We start from the raw sequence: 21,404 nt of genomic DNA on the forward strand, positions 1-21,404 counted from the left end.
TTATAGTTAAAGATCAAGGATATTATTTTGATTGATCAACAATTATGAGATATTACTAAACTATATGGGGTATACTTCAATATTTATATTAATTCTACTTCTTAAAATTTTTACAAGCCCAAAATGGTGGATTTCTTATTAGCCCAATAAAGGCATAAGCACTAAGATTTGAGATTGTGAATTGTAGGAACCCACGTCGAACTTCTTCAATTTGCATTTTTCTTTACAAACAATTGCAGCATCTACAAACGACCACGCTGCCTTTTACCTTCCTATAAAAACCATTTCTTTGCATTGTTCCCCACATATCGACACAAAATCAATCAATTATTGATCGGTAAATTCCATCTATCCTTTTCTCTTCAGCTCCTTTACTCTTTATCTTTTTACTCTTCAAGCTTTGACATGTCCTCACTCGCTTGAATCTCCTGCAGACAAACAAAGACAGCCAAGTAGCCAACATTAAAGAAGATATATGTATACACAATCAGAACCACATCTCCAACATCACTCATTGAGGTCGATTTAACTTCCTGCAATCTTTATTATTTTGCATAAACAATCACAGCAGGAACTAGAAGACTTACAACTTAGCATTTTTTTTCAGTGGACAATTTTCATAATCCGTAAAACCTCAACCAAAATCATACTTGGCATAAATTTCCTAAAAACCAATCTGCAGACTCTATTCTCATAATCGGACCCTTCCCAACTCATAAATCTTCAATCTGTCAACCACCAGAACATACTTATAAATCAAGACTTTTGATAAAATCAGAATACTCAGGATTCAATTTTTTTTTTCAAATCTGAAATTCCTTTACTTATCTTGGTTTGGGTTGTTGAGAGTCGAAGGGTGGGGAGAGTATCCTTTTCGTTTCTGGGGCTGAATGTCTGATCGGGGAAGTCGGCGGCACAAGGCGGCAGCGACCGGTGGCTGGATGATGGCGAGACAGACCGGACGACGGTGGCGGCGTGAGGCGGCAGACGCCAGAGCAGCAGGGGCAGCAGTCTTTCTTGAGCTGCTGTTTCCGCTGAGAGCGTGAGAGGAAGAGAGATAATAGGATCCGAGGAAGACGAACGGGGCGGCGCGGCCGAAGGACAAGCGCCGCCGGTCACAGCAGAGGGGGAGAACGGCAGTGGCGGCGGCCCTCCATGGCCGCTCGTCGATTGATATGTGCGAAAGAGGGAGGTGGGCGGCGCAGTGAGAGAAGAGGGAGGGAGAGCCGATTGCTTTGAAGAGAGAGAGAGAGTTTCTTTTTTCTAACTTTAATTCATTTGGGCTTCCCTTAATTAGTTGGGCTTTTATATTTTTATGGGCCGAAATTTTGATTTATTTGGGCAATATGAGCTTCAATTATTCATAGTATATTGGACCATATTTTTATAAACAATCCTATTCTTTATAAATTGCTAATTATTTTATAAGTTTGGATTTACTATTAAATTATTAATTATTTTGGGGATTTATATTATTGTTACTATTATTAGTAATGTTTATCTTCTTAATCTGGGCAAAGTGTATCAATAGTTAGTAATTCCTTTTACCTAGAAAATTTGAATGAAACCTCGAGACCTATTTAAGAATAGATTTCTTGTAGGTTCGAGTAACCAAGGGCAGTAAAGCTTCAAGTGAACCAAGTATCGAATCTCCACTTTGAGGTGGGCTTTATTTTACAAATGTATCTTGAGTTATATAAGCTCTGATATTTCATGAAAGTTATTTGTTTATCCAATATAAATGTTTTTATGTGCGTTCTGTATTGTTTAATGCTCGCATAAGCATCGATCGAGATTCTCATTTGGCCTAACACGTTAGATGAGGATTGTGTACACAAGGTTAGTGGCTCGATGGGTTGATCGCCATCGTGCACTAACAAAGCTAAGAGGCGTTATAAGGGTGCTTGTCTGGATGTGTTCCGAAGCACATAAATGATTATTGATCTGACCGGGTGCGTCCCGAGATTGATAAATGGGAGAAAAGAAAGCGATCCGTCGGTGGCTAGAGGTCCGGGATCATAAGCAGCGAGTAACAATCGAACGTCCATGGCGCGCCACTTAATGAGAAAAGTTTTGTCATGCTTAGAAGTGAATTTCTGTTTTAAAACCTTCTGAGTCATGATTGTGATATTGGATAAACTGCTCTATTTAATTATTTCATAAAATATCTTGCAAACTCATGTTCACTGAGTACACTAGTGCTCAGCCCAATATATTTTTAAATGTTTTCAGGTTGATCGGATGGTGCAGATGGGGTTGAGCTGAGGCTAGGGTTCCACGCTGGCTTTTGCTTCCGCTAATGACTAGCTTGTTATCTTGTCTTTCAATTCCCTAAACTAAGAACTTCTATTATATGATGCAATATTATCTTGTTGAGCTAAAACTTTTTAACTCATATTTCTATTAATAAAGTTATTGTTGGTTATGATCAGAGTCGCGAAACTAAACTTATGCAATCCTGTGAGTATAAATATTATCAATTGATTGGCATCACTCAATGCCTTTCATTTTATCTCTTCAAATTATAAATAACCCATTTAAAAGGGTAAATTGTCAGGTTTATTCAGCTCTATTAAGTTTTCCATTATTTTTCTATTTTTTTTTTTTTTTTTTTTTTTTTTTTTTTTTTTTTTTTGTCTTGGGAAAACCGGGGTGTTACATAATGGTATCAGAGCACAAGTTTTCTTTCGTGTCTCTGACTACCGCTAGTTGAATTATTTCGAGTCTAGAATAGTACTTCTAGACTTCTAAGCATTTCTGCAAACCTCAGCTCACCGTCTCACTGCCTGATCAGCAAAGGTACGTTTCAAAATTTTCAAATAAATGACTTTATTTCAAGAAAGTGTGCGCAAAAGATACCTTGTTAAATGCTTGAATGATATTACATATGCAGAGAGACTGTTTATGCAATGAAAGAAAAGTATGATATTTGGACCAGCGAGTCCTTACAAGAAGCAAAGAATGTAATCATGATGGGACTCTCTGAGCCCACGTGATCCATTTTCAGAAGAAGGATATTATGATGAGTCTCTCTGAGCTCACATAAGCATGTTTGAAAGAGAAATGATATGTTATTTATGTTTTGATTCTATGAATCATTTATGATTAAAGATATGTTATGATTTTTAACCCCATGCATGTTAAGAATATTTCACATGGCATAAATGATACTATTTGTCAACTTAGGTTATTTATAACCTTTTTGACTTAACGGTTATGAGTAGGTTGACTCAATAGTCAACTAAAGCTATGAGCTTAAGAGTATGTTTTACCTCATAGTTAGAGGTGGACTGTCTAATGCTATGATAGGATTTCGATCCATATGAACTAGACGTTTGTCTAGAGATCTTTAAGTTTATGAAGACTAGAACTTTGAAGAACATAGAATGCTTATAGAGAATCTATGATGTTTACAGAATAGAGAAACTTAGATCTAGCCTAGCGCTATTATATTTGAATGTTACTGGTTCTTCTTTTTAGATGGACAAACAAGGCAAGAAATTCTATAAGCATTGCACTCCAATGTACTTGTAAGAACAGTACGAAGAGAAGTTTCACAACTATATCAAGAAGCCAGATGGTTTATTCGAGGAATTTTTAGGAGAATTTACGACACTTAAATGGATGCACGCAATGGAAGAGTATTAGATATCGAATCATCGATGGGACTCGTGTGACACCTTAATGATGAAAAACAGGGACAACTAACACGCACAAGATCAGTGATGGGCGATTTTCTACAGCTGACCAAGAGCATCAAGCTAAGGCCATTGACACCGGAAGAAGGTCCTAAGAACGAAATTGAGAAAGCTATCACAAGAAAGTTAGGAGAGAACAACTGCCCGCCTGTGTTATTAGATTAGTAGTTGTAATAGTTGTTTGGAATAACGTTTCTCTTGATATAATCACCTAACCTTTTGGTTGTAAGGTCAGATTATTCTACATTTAACTCAGACCTTACCTAGACACCCCAATCTTTAAAATATATATTATTGTATTGTGCCTATGTATTTCAAATAAATACTTGGAAACACGCTATTCTATTGAGTATAATGAAAGTCCTATTTTGAGGCATATAATACATAAGTATCTTGTTCGTGCTTTAATGCGTGTTTCTCAAAATTTTCTTTCCGTAACACGCCTAGTTATTATGATTAGTTAACATCTGACGATGTTCAATCGTATTAACCAAAAGAACTCCTTTGAGATGCACTATTATTTTGAATACTATGGAAGTCCTCTCTTGAGGCATATATATAAGTAATTTATTCAAACTTTATGCGTGTTGTTCAAATTTACTTTCTTGTAGCACGCATAGTTTTATGATTGATTCACATACAATATTGTTAAGTCCTGTTAACCAAATGAATTCTGGAACTTGAAACAAAGAAACGGAACAGTCACAGAGTATGATCGAGCTTTTAACCAATTGTCAAGGTACGCTCCACATCTAGTGGACACTGACGAAAAACGAGCAGAGAGATTCAGAAACGGATTACGCCCCGAAATCTCAATTTCCCTAGCAAGTCAGGGAGGTCTCACTTATGCACAAACACTAAGTAGGGCTCTCACCATCGAGTCACTACTACCGAGAGAGAAAGGAAAAGCACCTGCACAGTCTGAACACACGTCATATCCAAATAATGGAAAGGGAAAACGGAAATGGAATGAGAAAGATTTCGAAAATGAGAAGAAACCGTGGACAGAAAACTGGAATCAGAACCAGCCACAACAACAATCTATGATTGGAGAAAAACCCCTATGTTTGAAGTGTCAAAAACCCCATGCGGGTGAATGCAGGAAGGGGTCCAATGTTTGTTACAACTGCGGACAATTTGGGCACTTTGCAATGGCATGCCCACACCCAAGGAAGAACGGCGAAAAAACCCAGCAACATCAGAAGCAGGGAAACTTAGCCAATCAATGGCCATCATACCAAGCTAGGGCTTATGCCCTAAACCAGTGTCAAGAAGCTCAAGATGATGAGAATCTAACAGGTATGACTACGTGTCTAGCATACGATCTATAGTATTATGATATGAGAATATTTGATAGTGAGATTGATCTTTTAGAACATATATATTGTTCTAAAATAGCTAAAGCTACGAAGAATCACTAGCTATGAACAAAAGTGGGACCATCACAGGATGAGAAAAGTCACAAAAGGGTAGAATGATAGAATGAAGACCTAGTATTCCAAATTAGAAAATGAGTATGCGAATTTCGGGGACGAAATTTTTTTTAAGGGGGGAGGTATGTGAAATCCCGACTTTTTTTCCTAAGATTATAGAAGACCCATTTTATTTAGAAATTATTGATACACGCCCAGTATTAAATGAATTATTTTCATTCAAAGAAATTTTATAGTTAAAGATCAAGGATATTATTTTGATTGATCAACAATTATGAGATATTACTAAACTATATGGGGTATACTTCAATATTTATATTAATTCTACTTCTTAAAATTTTTACAAGCCCAAAATGGTGGATTTCTTATTAGCCCAATAAAGGCATAAGCACTAAGATTTGAGATTGTGAATTGTAGGAACCCACGTCGAACTTCTTCAATTTGCATTTTTCTTTACAAACAATTGCAGCATCTACAAACGACCACGCTGCCTTTTACCTTCCTATAAAAACCATTTCTTTGCATTGTTCCCCACATATCGACACAAAATCAATCAATTATTGATCGGTAAATTCCATCTATCCTTTTCTCTTCAGCTCCTTTACTCTTTATCTTTTTACTCTTCAAGCTTTGACATGTCCTCACTCGCTTGAATCTCCTGCAGACAAACAAAGACAGCCAAGTAGCCAACATTAAAGAAGATATATGTATACACAATCAGAACCACATCTCCAACATCACTCATTGAGGTCGATTTAACTTCCTGCAATCTTTATTATTTTGCATAAACAATCACAGCAGGAACTAGAAGACTTACAACTTAGCATTTTTTTTCAGTGGACAATTTTCATAATCCGTAAAACCTCAACCAAAATCATACTTGGCATAAATTTCCTAAAAACCAATCTGCAGACTCTATTCTCATAATCGGACCCTTCCCAACTCATAAATCTTCAATCTGTCAACCACCAGAACATACTTATAAATCAAGACTTTTGATAAAATCAGAATACTCAGGATTCAATTTTTTTTTTCAAATCTGAAATTCCTTTACTTATCTTGGTTTGGGTTGTTGAGAGTCGAAGGGTGGGGAGAGTATCCTTTTCGTTTCTGGGGCTGAATGTCTGATCGGGGAAGTCGGCGGCACAAGGCGGCAGCGACCGGTGGCTGGATGATGGCGAGACAGACCGGACGACGGTGGCGGCGTGAGGCGGCAGACGCCAGAGCAGCAGGGGCAGCAGTCTTTCTTGAGCTGCTGTTTCCGCTGAGAGCGTGAGAGGAAGAGAGATAATAGGATCCGAGGAAGACGAACGGGGCGGCGCGGCCGAAGGACAAGCGCCGCCGGTCACAGCAGAGGGGGAGAACGGCAGTGGCGGCGGCCCTCCATGGCCGCTCGTCGATTGATATGTGCGAAAGAGGGAGGTGGGCGGCGCAGTGAGAGAAGAGGGAGGGAGAGCCGATTGCTTTGAAGAGAGAGAGAGAGAGTTTCTTTTTTCTAACTTTAATTCATTTGGGCTTCCCTTAATTAGTTGGGCTTTTATATTTTTATGGGCCGAAATTTTGATTTATTTGGGCAATATGAGCTTCAATTATTCATAGTATATTGGACCATATTTTTATAAACAATCCTATTCTTTATAAATTGCTAATTATTTTATAAGTTTGGATTTACTATTAAATTATTAATTATTTTGGGGATTTATATTATTGTTACTATTATTAGTAATGTTTATCTTCTTAATCTGGGCAAAGTGTATCAATAGTTAGTAATTCCTTTTACCTAGAAAATTTGAATGAAACCTCGAGACCTATTTAAGAATAGATTTCTTGTAGGTTCGAGTAACCAAGGGCAGTAAAGCTTCAAGTGAACCAAGTATCGAATCTCCACTTTGAGGTGGGCTTTATTTTACAAATGTATCTTGAGTTATATAAGCTCTGATATTTCATGAAAGTTATTTGTTTATCCAATATAAATGTTTTTATGTGCGTTCTGTATTGTTTAATGCTCGCATAAGCATCGATCGAGATTCTCATTTGGCCTAACACGTTAGATGAGGATTGTGTACACAAGGTTAGTGGCTCGATGGGTTGATCGCCATCGTGCACTAACAAAGCTAAGAGGCGTTATAAGGGTGCTTGTCTGGATGTGTTCCGAAGCACATAAATGATTATTGATCTGACCGGGTGCGTCCCGAGATTGATAAATGGGAGAAAAGAAAGCGATCCGTCGGTGGCTAGAGGTCCGGGATCATAAGCAGCGAGTAACAATCGAACGTCCATGGCGCGCCACTTAATGAGAAAAGTTTTGTCATGCTTAGAAGTGAATTTCTGTTTTAAAACCTTCTGAGTCATGATTGTGATATTGGATAAACTGCTCTATTTAATTATTTCATAAAATATCTTGCAAACTCATGTTCACTGAGTACACTAGTGCTCAGCCCAATATATTTTTAAATGTTTTCAGGTTGATCGGATGGTGCAGATGGGGTTGAGCTGAGGCTAGGGTTCCACGCTGGCTTTTGCTTCCGCTAATGACTAGCTTGTTATCTTGTCTTTCAATTCCCTAAACTAAGAACTTCTATTATATGATGCAATATTATCTTGTTGAGCTAAAACTTTTTAACTCATATTTCTATTAATAAAGTTATTGTTGGTTATGATCAGAGTCGCGAAACTAAACTTATGCAATCCTGTGAGTATAAATATTATCAATTGATTGGCATCACTCAATGCCTTTCATTTTATCTCTTCAAATTATAAATAACCCATTTAAAAGGGTAAATTGTCAGGTTTATTCAGCTCTATTAAGTTTTCCATTATTTTTCTATTTTTTTTTTTTTTTTTTTTTTTTTTTTTTTGTCTTGGGAAAACCGGGGTGTTACAGTTATGTCATACTTTGAGTCTTAAGAGAATGGTTTCATACGATGTATAACTTGATTAATGATATTAATTAAGTTTTATGCTGTCTTTCATAGACTGTTTTCAATTGAGTATTAATGAATAAAAATGACGAGTTTTATTAAGATGAGTAAGTTTTACGGCTATAAATGACGCCCCTTTTCTTCCCCTTCTTCTTTAACCCCATCCCTAGTCGTAGATCACTCGGCTTAACTATCCTTAGTTAAGGCGGGCTGTGACAGCCGCCCCTTTCTTTCTCTCTTGGGCCCTAAACCTCGGAGCTCGCTCGACTGCACACGCTTAGCGTCAAGGACGAGTCCTAATTGTATTAAAATAAAGCTCCCTCATGAAGTCACATAGGACCTCAAATCGAAATGTCCCAAAGAGCTGCGCGCACAATTAATACTGTTCTCAGAGTTCAAACTTTCCTTGTACAAAATTTACTTCAATGTAACGAACATCTACGGTTTATATTTGTTCAACATAATATTGTAATAAGAAGGATACAAAATAAAGCAAGTGGAATTTACAGCGGAAACATGGATTCCTACATGCCATTGCCAGGTACATTTTTCAATAAGAATTGGGCGTTATATATAATCAAAACAGCCATCTCATTGAACATATGGCATAACAGCATATCTGTGGAGAGTTGGCCCAATTCTCATTAACTCCTCTGGCCCAAAACCTTCCCCAACCCTTTTCCCTAACCCTAGCCCACTACCACATCTGATTTACCTCATCTCACTCAGCCCCCCCCTCTCATATCCTCACTCCCCTGCGCCGCTCTCATCTCTCCCCTCCTAACCTTTTGTCTTCCCCTCTCCACCGCCCTTCCACCGCCCCATCTCCTCGTTTCCCCACCTTCGACATTAATGCTCCACTCCTTTTTATCCCTGCTACAAGTCCTTCAATCGTAGGCAAGTTTTACACACTGTTTTCACTCGGAAGGCTCTGCTATTCCTTCTTGAAGTGTCGCCGGATTCCTGTTCGTGGTTTCCTGATTGGTGACTGTGGGTGTGAACTTTGCTCCGATTGAGTGCTTGTATCGCCGAAATCCTGACCATCGGACTCTTGTTTTGGTGATAAGCTGAGGGTGTGTGAGCCGCCGGAATCCTGACCATTGGATTCCTAATCTTGGTGGTTGTGCATGCAAGATCTGTGCGCCAATCAGATTCTCCATCTCCCCTTTGCCGTGATTCATTGAGCTGCCGGAAGAAGCCTTGCCTACTGTGGGAAAATCTGAGCCACTGTGTCCGAAAGGGCACACTTTCCCACCTGATTCTTTCCTGTTTTCTTTATCTCTTTTATTTCCTTTTTCTAGTTTACTTGCTTCTGTTCTTTGAATTTCTGCAGGTACAAAAGAAGAGGCAGTAGAAGAGGAAGAAGAAGAAGGAAACTTGAAGTGGGAACTTGACACTTGAGTGTCGTGTGAAGGCGGCAGGACGGTCGGGAATCAAGCGGTGAACCTCCGGCTAGGCGAAGATACCCAACAATATCCAGCAGGGCTCACTAGATCAAGCACCCCGCCTCGAGAAGGGGCACGATGAAGCAAGCTCCGCTTGACCAGAAAATGTCCCTAAAAAATTAATTTTTTTTTTAAATTTTAAAAATATTTAAAAATTCTTCAAATTGTACACAAGTTTATACTTTTTGATGTGGGGTTCAATACAAAATCAAATTAATATAATCTCTTTTTATATTGTACTTCACATTGTCGAGAAGCCAACACTTTTTGAACCGAGATTCAATATAAAATCAAATCAATATAGTCTCTTTTTATAGTGCACTCCTACACTTTTTGATTAGGGATTCAAAGTAGTGGTGCCGCCGGTTCAGGAACCGCCGGTTCCGGGCCCGAACCGGCGGTTCAGGGTCCGGAATCCGGCGAACCTGAACCGGCCCGGATGATATTAAAAGGGCCGGTTTTCTAACCCTGAACCGGCGGTTCCGGTCCGGGCCGAGAACCGGCGGTTCAAGGGCCGAAAACCGGCGGTTCCGGGCTTTTTCGTTTTTTTTTTTTTTTTTTTTTTTTTTTTTAATTTTGAAATTACTCAACTTAAATAATATTTTAATTTTAATCAAATGTAGGTTCTCTATTTATAGTGTACTACACCTTGTAGAGAATCCTACATTTTTCAATGTGGGATAATTTCAACTTAGTGTAGCTTCACTATTTATAGTGTACTACACATTGTAGAGAATCCTACATTTTTCAATGTGGGATAATTTCAACTTAATGTAGCTTCCTATTTATAGTGTACTACACATTGTAGAGAATCCTACATTTTTCAATGTGGGATAATTTCAACTTAATGTAGCTTCCTATTTATAGTGTACTACACATTGTAGAGAATCCTACATTTTTCAATGTGGGATAATTTTAACTTAATGTAGCTTCAATATTTATATTGTACTACACATTGTAAATAATCCTATATTTTTCAATGTGAGATCACTCAACTTAAATTATCTATAGCATATATAGACTTTCATTCTTAATCATTCATTGGTCTTTTTAATTTGTCTAATGGCGTGAAGATATAACGGTTACATTTTTTTATTTGAATTGGGAGATGGGGGAAAATGAATTCAAGGCCTCTTTATTAATATATCGAATTTTTATTCGAATGGATGTATCATGGCACACTTATTTAAAATAATGTGTTTTTTAGTAGATTTGACATAATTACTTTTACTAATTTTGAAACCCCTCTTCTCTCAATCAAATTGTTGGACTAACATTAAATTATGGGAGAAAACCCATCAAATGAACCGTCAGGTATGACTTTCAAAAAAATATTAGTAATCAAAATCAATTAATATTTTTTAGGCCCTCAATTAATTATTAATTAATTTTTCTATAGAGTGTTCATAAAAGGGAGTCAAGAATCAACGATGAAAAGTAACATAAAATTAATCAATTGACTCTCTATTACAAAAAATATATGTTTTCAAATGTTTGATATAAGTATATAACTAAGGCACGTTATCAAAGGCATACATATGTCAATTGACGGTGCCAGTTATATTTCTAAGTTATAAGTTATAAGTTATATATTTATAAATTATAAGTTATAAGTTATATATTTATAAGTTATAAGTTATAATATATTACATGAGAATTGAATTGAAATAAAATAAAGGAAAAATAATTAACACATTGAGAACCAAAAATTCAAATGAATTCATAAAAATAGACATCTTTATTGAATTTATTCTACGTACCAAAAGAATATTACAAGGATACAAATTACATAATCTTTAAAATTGAATAAGTAAACTAACTAATATTAACTAATTGATCCCTAGACCTTATAAGTTATAAGTTACATATTTATAAGTTATATATTTAGAAGTTATAAGTTATTACATGAATTTAAGTTATATATTTATAAGTTAGGTTGAGTGATCCCACATTGAAAAATGTAGGATTCTTTATAATGCGTAGTACATTATAGATAGTGAAGCTACATTATCCCACATTGAAAAATGTAGGATTCTCTACCATTTGTAATACACTATAAATAGTGAAGCTACATTATCCCACATTGAAAAATGTAGGATTTTCTACCATGTGTAGTACACTATAAATAGTGAAACTACATTTAGCTAAAATTATAAGGATTTGAATATAAAATTAAAGAAAAAAAAAATTGGTCGGACCCGGCGGTTCAGGGCCGAACCGGCGGGCCGGACCGGCGGTTCAGGGTTGGCAACCCTATGAACCTTAACCGGCCCGGATAACTGGCGGTTCGGCCCTGAACCGGCCCGTTGGTCAACGGTCCGGGCCGGAACCGTTGACCGGCGGGCCGGTTCAGGGTCGAACCGCCGGTTCCGGTCGGCCCTTGGCAACACTAATTCAAAGTGTATGTTTCCAAATAGTTTTAATTGTAATTTTTTTTAATTTTCTTTTCGATTTTAATTATTGTAATTTTTGAATTTAAATTTAATGAAATATTTTATAGTAAAATTTGATATTTACTTTAATCTTGAAATGCCTTATTTTGGACAAAATAAAAATTAAATTTATGGAGCCCATTATAGAGTCCACCATTGTGGAGGGGACTCTAATGTGGGGACCACCTCATAGAGGGGGCTCTCTACTGAAGATGCACTAAGATTATTGCAGATCGATCTGATTTATGGGTTTTGTTATCACGAAAAAGGCCACGTATTCGAATCTTAACGGTTGCGAGTGGTGCTTGCAACTTGGCATAGACTCTACTTTAAAATAATGCAAGAGTTTCACCTTTTATGGAATTGTGTGAAATAATTTTACTAAAAATAAAAAAAAAAGAGTATGAATTTGGAGGACAAATTAAAATGCCAAATGAATATGAAACTGGGACAATATAACTTATTTTGGCAAATAAAGTATTAGCTTCATATATTTTATGTAACCAATTATATATATATATATATATATATATATCTTGATGATCTAAAGGCTGAAAATGATTCTTATTTTATATCTAGAAATGCTCTTATTTTAGCCCTCCCATATATATATATATATATATATGTATATATATATATATATGTATAGGATAGAGTTCTATGGAGACCATAAAATAAACAAAGAATAGAGACCAAATAATGGCCCTTGATATAACTCGATCGGACGGATTTGATTAATTCATTTACATTCAATACTATTTGGGCCGAAAGGATGTAATTGTAATTCCATAATTTTCATAACCGTTTAATCCCATAATTAACATCAATCAAATCTTATTTAATTTTAGAAACTCCATAATTATGATACGGTAGTTACGATTGTATACAACTCCGTAAACCTCTTTGACTAGTTTCGTTCAAATAAGTTCAGAAGGTGTGTGCAGAAATTTTGAAACAATTTTCAGGATAGATATTAAACTATTATTTTTTTTCAATTCAATATTTATAAATTAATGACGAATTTGAATTATCATAAAAAATACAGATACCATAACGAAAGAAATGTTTGAACGCATATATTATCTGATTGAATAACGTATAATTGTGAATTACATATAATGTTCATATTATTTCAATGAACATATTTGATAAACGCATTCAAACTAAGTTCGAAAACTAAGGTCATCGAATAAAACATGTTCATTTAATATTTTAGAACAATATGGAGGTATATCGATTTAATTGTACATTACATACATGTTGAAGACGTAAGTTCATCGAACAAAACATGTTCGATGAACATATATATAATGTTCATATTATTCTCAATGAACATATTTAATAAACACATTCAAACTTTATATATTAACTGATTAGATCTATATTGGCAATAAATGTTTTTTGTAATATATATTATGTACATGTTCTTTTATTACATTCAATGGACATGTTAAGTTCAAAAAAATTACAATGAAATTATATAATACTTAAATGATTTGAACAAATAAATGATTTTGAACAAATATTGCAGTTCAAAACATAAGTTCGTAACTTCATACAAATTATCATTAAGTAACATGCTAAAACTAATACGATTACGACGGAATAAATGCAAAATATTGATATACAGCGTAATGCACAAAATACTTATATTGTTCTCAGATTTATGTCCTCAAAATACTCTATCCCCAAAATGATAAATATGACTAGTGGCCATCATCATACGTTTTGTTACCATGAATGTAGAGCTGACATCAAGACTTCTAAGTCATTCGACAATCCATATCAAAGATATTACTGTTGTAGATCAAGAACGGTATGTACTAATCTTTTTACTCATTCATTAGCAAATCAACTCAGCCCAGTTATAACTATTGTTTCGTTGTTTTGATAGGATGATAATTGCAAGCTTTTTGAATGGCTAGATCCAGACATTACACCATATCAGAAACATTTTTACCAACGGATACGAAATGAGCGAGATGGATTGGAGGCAGAAAATGGAAATTTTAAAAATAGAATCGATGATCTTGTTCGAGAGAATGAAGTATCATCTGCAGAAATCAAGTATTTGAAGAAACAAAATAGAAACCTCAAATTGATTTTGATATTGTTGCTCATTCTGATGTTGTTTTGGTTAATATAATTATTGCCTAATGCAATAATATGATATTAATAATAATGAATTTAGTTCGGTATTAGTTTATATTGGTTTTTGGTAAGGTTGGTCACATAAAAGATGCGTTGCTTCAATTTTTTTATTTAATGTTCATTTGCAGAATTTATGTATTTTTTAGTTTTAAAACATATGTTCATATTTATGTTCGTTTCAAGGATAACGTTCACAAATAGGTACGTTTGAATGTATCATTTCGGTATATTTAGTGCCCATACAAAATAAATTAAGATATGTGGTTTCACTACAAAAAAAAAAAAAAAATCACTTTAAATATTGCTTATTTTATTGAGTCACACATAATATAAAATTTTACACGTAATATTTTGAAAACTTATCATGTCCATTACAATGTTCACAGAACAAAAAAGGTTCATATATATAGTTCGTACTAAAACTTATTTTCATATATATGTTTGTATAAAGTATCATGTTCATAAATATGTACGTCAGAAGGTATTATTTCGCTATATTGTATGCACATACAAAATAAATTAAGCTATAGACTATAGTGGTCTATCTATAAAAAGATTTTTTTTAATATAATATTGGTTAGTTTATTGCGTCAACCATAATATAAAATACTAAATATAATAATCAACAATACTAACAACTAACTAATATGAATTATATAAAATATGATATCTTATCTTATTCTATCTAGTTTATATATAATCAAACATGGTCGCTCGCATTTAATGGAGACCACTCCCTTAGATAAAGAATACAGATCAAATCAAGGCCATTCATCTCACCCTAATCAACGAACCAGATTTCACCAGAATATCATTTTATTTTTTATTTATTTAATCCAAAGATGGTAAATATGTAAATCCCGTAAATCATTCAATTTCGTATATCACTCAATTCTCATTCAGTTATGAACATGACTCTGTTATAGATATAATTTTAACGAACATATACATGAACATGACTCTGTTCTGAACAAAATTGTTATGAACATGATTCTGTTATGAACTTAACTTTAACGAACATATACATGAACATGACCCTGTTCTGAACAAAATTGTTATGAACATGATTCTGTTATGAACATAATTTTAACGAATTGAACATATACATGAACACGACCTTGTTCTGAACAAAATTGTTATGAACATTATTTATTTTGAACTTGATTTGAACATTATATCTTTACTTTAAAAACTTTATTTGTTAATGAACATGTTAAAGTTTTTGAATGAACTTAAGTTTGCAAATACTTGTGATAGCCCCAAAATAACAAATTATTATTTATATATTCAAAATTTATTATGCTATTCACAAAGTAAAGAAAAAATTATATTTCTACTACAAACTGGTGCGAATATACTGTTTAATTCAATTAAAGAACATTAATCAAATACTCGCAGTCACGACATTGATATACTACTTCATAGATATCAATATTAAGGTACTGACGATATGACAAATCTATGTAAAAGTTGTTTGGTTTTTATCAGACACTTCCAACAATAATATACAGAATGAAAAAAAAATGCCATTGGTTATAGTAACTACGATTAAATCCAAGTCTATCATATCATAAAATTCCACAAAAAGAGCAATCATCTCCAAAAACTGTCTATCACAATAAAGTTCAAAACATAAAACATGACACCAATTGATATTTGTTAAACTACCATATAGTAAAATCAACTCATCAATAACTGCTCAACTTTCGCACAATCATTCACTACCAGAGAGCCATAGTTATCAGTTGAATATTTTAAAACTGAGTTCAGCACTGCATTTCGTACCCATCCAATTATTGCTACACAATATCTAATCCTCATTACCCAAAGATGTTGTGGAGATGCATTCAATAAAGCAGATTTCCGAACTGATACAGGATCACCCTTGAAATACTCCATAATACTCATCAGATAAACGGCTCCATCATATTTATTCATACCATCTGCAGTAAAGAACTTAACCACCTATGTTGTAGAATTGGCCACACACGATGCTTTAAGTGCCTCATTGTTGTAATACAGGAAGTCCGTCAACAAGTTTCGCTGCCATATATAATCATTTTTTCAGTTTACATTGTAAAAGGGTTGTAATTATAATAAAGTTTGAATGTAGACTTACAAAAACATCGCACAGCAGCTCGTGCGTCTCAATAACACCATGTTCGTTAAAATCTGCATCACTGATTATGACAAACACTATCCCTTTACTGGTGTCCACACACAACGCATATTGGTGTGCTTTGGTATATATCGGGAAGAAGAACTGTGTTAAATAAAAATAAAAATAAAAAATTAAGGTTTTTATTATTAAGACATAACTAATAAACAATAAAAAATAACCACGCTACCATGTCAATAAGACCAAGAGGTTGTTCTTGATATTCTCGTTACTCAGGGGTCATAGTTAGCTAGGAAGAATGGTTGTTGTTGCTCATCGTATGTCATCCATGTAGGTCCGACACAATCAACCTGTGATGAATTAGAACTATCAGTTCACATATTATATTGTTTTTAGCCCCATCAAATATACTTTTAAAAACTTACATATATGTCTGTGGAGGAAATGAAACGAACGAGATTATTATTCGTTCCAAGATTTTGGCTAAGGTTTAATATGGACGCCCATGCATTTATAATTGAAGGATGGATAAAGTTACGTCTATTCATAGAATTAACTTCAATCCTTCATAACATAATATCTTTGAATCTGAAGAAGATCATCCCTCTGTAAAAAATTTGGATATAAATCATCAAGACTGCCTGATTTCATACTCCTGCACTTTTTTTATTTTGAAAGCATTGCATCACAATAGCCTTGTCCGTAGGACTCAATTCAGATTGGGTGCGTAACACATCATAAGCATCATTATTGCAATACTGCAGTCTCCTAGCAAGCGAGTTGTTCTTCACGCAACCAAGGATTGGTGAATCTCCACCAGTAACCTTGACAAACAACGTATGCTCAGCATCAGATCCAAAGTAAATACCATATAAATAATACTTTAGTACTTCATATCATAACTAAAATGATTAACAGATTAAAGTAACACGCATTTAATGCACTTGGATTCTGAACCAAAGTCTGGAGCGGCTTTCGTGGTTCTTTGCAATCTGAAATCTGTGTTAGTAGACAATTAAATTAGTACATTAATAACACTGAACTTCCTAAGATAATTTGATTCAAAATTTTTAAGAATAAACTGAGATTGTTATAAATAATAAAATATACAAATGTTCTTACCACTTTTGTTGGAGTTACAACAGCATTGTTTTCCTTATTTGACAACATTTGATCTATCACAACAACCTGCGCTTCAACATAAAAAATATACTTATAAACAATTCATATATATAAGCACATTTTTTCGTATTATATTTGAACATTACTTGTTTTAAATCTATGTTAAGTGAGTATATATACCTCGCCATTCGTGAATCTAGATGATTTCTGTAACATAAAAAGGACATAATTACATACAAAATTCACACATCTAGTTTCTAAAATATTTAAAGACAATTTATGATACCTTATTGGATATGACCACATTTTCATCGTCAATACCCAAATCGAAGCTGGGAATATCAATCTGCTTCAATTTTCTTTTCTTCTTCCTATCACAAGCTTCAGCAGACGTAGCGTCTACCCATGCTAAGAAATCTTCAGATGCGGATTGTAAGTATGCACAATCTTATTGCGTTTCTTGTCATGAGATGTTCAAGAGTCGCTTGGTGTATCTTGAGATGAATGGATAAATTTTAGTGATTTTGAAACGGGAACGAACGAACAAACAATATACTTATAACTAAATATTTACCTGGAACGATGACTTCATTCCGGCGCAACGGTGACATTTCTGTCAATAATAAATAACAAATTTATAAATTATATTTAAAATTCATGAAAATATGTATTAGAAATTCTATTTAAAATTCGGTTAAATGCAACATTTAGTTTAAGAAAAAACATGGCCATCACAATATTGAAATTATACATTGCAATATCATTATTATTAACATTCACATCCCTCTTATTGTACAGGATACTCAAATCATAATCCAGATAAACTGGACTATATTTACATGCCAATAACATAAAGCAGCGCCATCCCCAAAAATGTGCATCACAGATATTTAAAAAATGATATGTAACATTATTATTAAATTATACAATAATTTCTGGCGAACGGAACATTTGTTCAAAGCAGAAAAAATTAAAAAAGCAAGCCACAGTAATAAGAATCTAAATATTTGTTCAAAATCAAAAATAAAAAAAGCAAACAAGATTCTTGTGAATCTGATTAGTTAGACGTTCAAAACAAGCAAGTAGGAGTGAATTGTTTACCGGATTGAGAAGCCTGAATCGCCGCTGAACAAGTTCTTGTTCAGAGTTTTGTATAAAGCGATAGGGTTCGAAGAATTTGGGTGAGAATAAATGGAAGACGAATCTTAACAAATAATACATCTTCCAAGACAAATCACAAACTCTAAAATGGAAACGGAGCTTTTTGCGGGATTTGATAGTTGATGAACGATTCATCTGAATTGAAAATTACAATAGTAACCTTCTCCTGCCGAACAAATCATTTTAATGAAATTTATATATTTAAAACTCAAGCATTGGCAATCAATCTCAACCGTTATTTTGTGATGAATGAACGATCCAGATATGGTCTTTATTCTCTCTATAGGGATTGATCTTTGCTGAATGCAACCCTATATGTATATATATATATATATATATATATATATATATATAGGGAGAGGTTCAAGAAAGAACCATAAATAAAAGAAGACCGGAGAACCATTTTCAGCCATTTGATCATCAAGATCTACGGTGGATGCATCATCTTGTTGGATGAATGCAGATCCTGGGTTCGAATCCTGAAGGGAGCATTTTTTTAAAATTTTTTTAGTGCATTAATTTTAACAGCAAATGCATTAATTTTTACAGTGGATGCATTAGATTTGATGGTTCTCCCGTTCTCACAAATAATGTAGTTCTCTCTAGAACCACACCCTATATATATATATATGATCTAATTGCACTATACAATCTATACTGATAAAAAAGAGCCTAAGGCATCTTCAGGCACAACTTGTGCATTGCCTATTTTACCGCTATTATATATTTTATTTTAAAATTATTTTACATATTATATATTTATAAGAAGATATTAATTCATTAGTATTACACTAAATCTATGTGATATATTTCTATAGCTATTGATAAGGCTTATAAATAAATATATTCATCCAATAAATTATTTAATAAAAGTAATGAATTAATAGATTTTTAAAATAATAAATTATCAAATAAAATAACATTAATTTAAATGTACAATGTACGTTCTTTCTCGTAGTTAGATAAAAAATGAAATTTGTATTAATTTATTACATGTAGTATCACTTAATTAGTATAATAACTCAATCAAGTTGTTTATGAGAGGCCGAGGGGCCGTGGAAGAAATTCTAGGTGGCGGCGACCGCCCAATTCAGGCGGGTCAGCCGGCCAAGTCTTGGTCCAAAAGTAGCCGATATTCTAAGATTGAAATTTATAAAAAGGAAAAGAGTGAAGATCTTGGTGAGTGTGGGTGGCAAAAGTAGATTATGACTGTTTGTAATTGTAACACAGTTTTTGTCTGTATTGGAATTATCATCGTCAGTTATTTGTGGAAAGTTATATAGTTGAGATAGGATTCTGCCACTGCTGCACTGTATTTGGACATTAATGAAGCTAATAAACGACTAATATGATCGCATTTATATCAAATACTTGCATTTCTACAGATAAATCACTCTTGGGATATGGAAACCGTGAGGATATACAATTAAAGAAATACACGAGTTCCTTATAGCGTTTCCATTTCATTTATATTATCTCATTTATGCCTAATATTATTTTTAAAAATTTGTTATTATTCCAAGAAAGAAAAAACATACTCACACACTAGCCCTCTAGATGACTCGAACCCCCGATGTATTGATTGGAGGAGAAGCGTCTTACCAACAGACTGCACTTCATCGTCTTTCATTTATGCCTAATAAATAAAGTACATAATATAAACTGAAATTTTCTCTTGCACGGGTATATACTATTTGTGGTGCATTTACTTTCATGAAAATTGAGAGAAAAAATATTTTTTCATCATTTTTACATGTTTATTATGGTAGAATTTTTTTTTTTCCAAATAAGGTGGAATATTTTCTCGGCCAGCTCATTTTCACTCATTTTTTCTCTTCAATATTAGATAATATTATCTTTAGGTAGTAGTGTGAAAATATTTTTCAACATGTTTTAATATTTTCATCTATAGTAAACATATGATAGAAAATGAGAAAATTAATATTTTTTAATTTTTCTATTTATTTATTTTTTAATGAAAATTTTACAATCAAAATAAACGCATTCAGCAAATAAAGAATATTAACGATGCGAAAATGAAATTTGAGAAGAACTAATAAGAGTGATTGATTAGGTTACGAATCGATATCAATTCCTCGTTCCTCAATTTATAAAAGAAAAGGAAAAAAAGGGGTCGGTAGGGTGTGTAATTAACTGAAGATATCATCAATATATCATCAAAATCCTTGGGAATTGGAAACATATATTTTGATCAGAAGAAAAAATATATATATATGGAAAAATGGATAATCAATTATTATGATCCATGATGATATTGCAACTTTGCCTTTATCTATATCACAATATCTTATCTATATCACAATATCTCAGTTAATCCTGCTATTGTCGTTTGAAGCCAAAAAAAAAAAAACTTCAATCCTACATTTCCTGTTTCGCACCAAACTTTTTGAGCAAAGTGGAACAATTTTTTTTATTCAAAATATCCACCATTGCATCCCATGCATATTCAATTCGTGCTTCTCCAAAACTGCAATTGCCTTGAAACAAATGGCAACTTTGTTACTAACTTCTCTAGCTGCTAGATATTTTCTTGGTCATAATTATCATAACGGTGGATTCTCTTTTCCCTTTTTATTTATTTATTTATAAACTTTTTGTATCTGGCCTCTTATTGATTTTTTTTAATAAATTACACAAGTAAATAAAAAAATTTAAAGACTGCTTGATGGTAGATTCAAACTCAAGATCTCAGACCTTAGGTATTAATACACACATAACTATTTTTTACTCCATCTTCGTGATATGCTGATAGATGTACATAAAAGTATCATACTCTCTTATGAGCTATTATACCACTCAATTTGAATACAAACTTAAATTCTTGTCAGCAATACAAACAAATGACACTAATTAGTTGATGAATACTTAACAATTAATAATGTTATATTTTGATACAAGATT

General features: G+C 33.6%; 3 long non-coding RNA genes across 5 annotated transcripts; 1 reads left to right on the forward strand and 2 right to left on the reverse strand.

The window, feature by feature from the left end:
* Window positions 1-181: 181 nt before the first annotated feature.
* On the reverse strand, window positions 182-1,592 carry LOC130996645 (uncharacterized). The gene is made up of 2 exons (XR_009092710.1): window positions 588-1,592; window positions 182-428 (listed from the first exon to the last, which is right to left on the reverse strand). It is a non-coding gene; the product is annotated as an uncharacterized LOC130996645 (long non-coding RNA).
* On the forward strand, window positions 198-7,788 carry LOC130996644 (uncharacterized). 3 transcript variants are annotated; one of them, XR_009092707.1, is made up of 7 exons: window positions 198-337; window positions 435-519; window positions 1,602-1,662; window positions 2,233-4,997; window positions 5,796-5,880; window positions 6,965-7,025; window positions 7,596-7,788. It is a non-coding gene; the product is annotated as an uncharacterized LOC130996644 (long non-coding RNA). The 3 variants fall into 3 exon arrangements; XR_009092709.1 differs by lacking the exon at window positions 6,965-7,025; XR_009092708.1 differs by lacking the exon at window positions 1,602-1,662.
* Window positions 5,543-6,955, reverse strand: LOC130996646 (uncharacterized). The gene is made up of 2 exons (XR_009092711.1): window positions 5,949-6,955; window positions 5,543-5,789 (listed from the first exon to the last, which is right to left on the reverse strand). It is a non-coding gene; the product is annotated as an uncharacterized LOC130996646 (long non-coding RNA).
* Window positions 7,789-21,404: the final 13,616 nt, after the last annotated feature.

The sequence above is a fragment of the Salvia miltiorrhiza genome, chromosome 8 (assembly GCF_028751815.1).
Source record: "Salvia miltiorrhiza cultivar Shanhuang (shh) chromosome 8, IMPLAD_Smil_shh, whole genome shotgun sequence".
Classification (NCBI taxonomy): Eukaryota; Viridiplantae; Streptophyta; class Magnoliopsida; order Lamiales; family Lamiaceae; genus Salvia; species Salvia miltiorrhiza.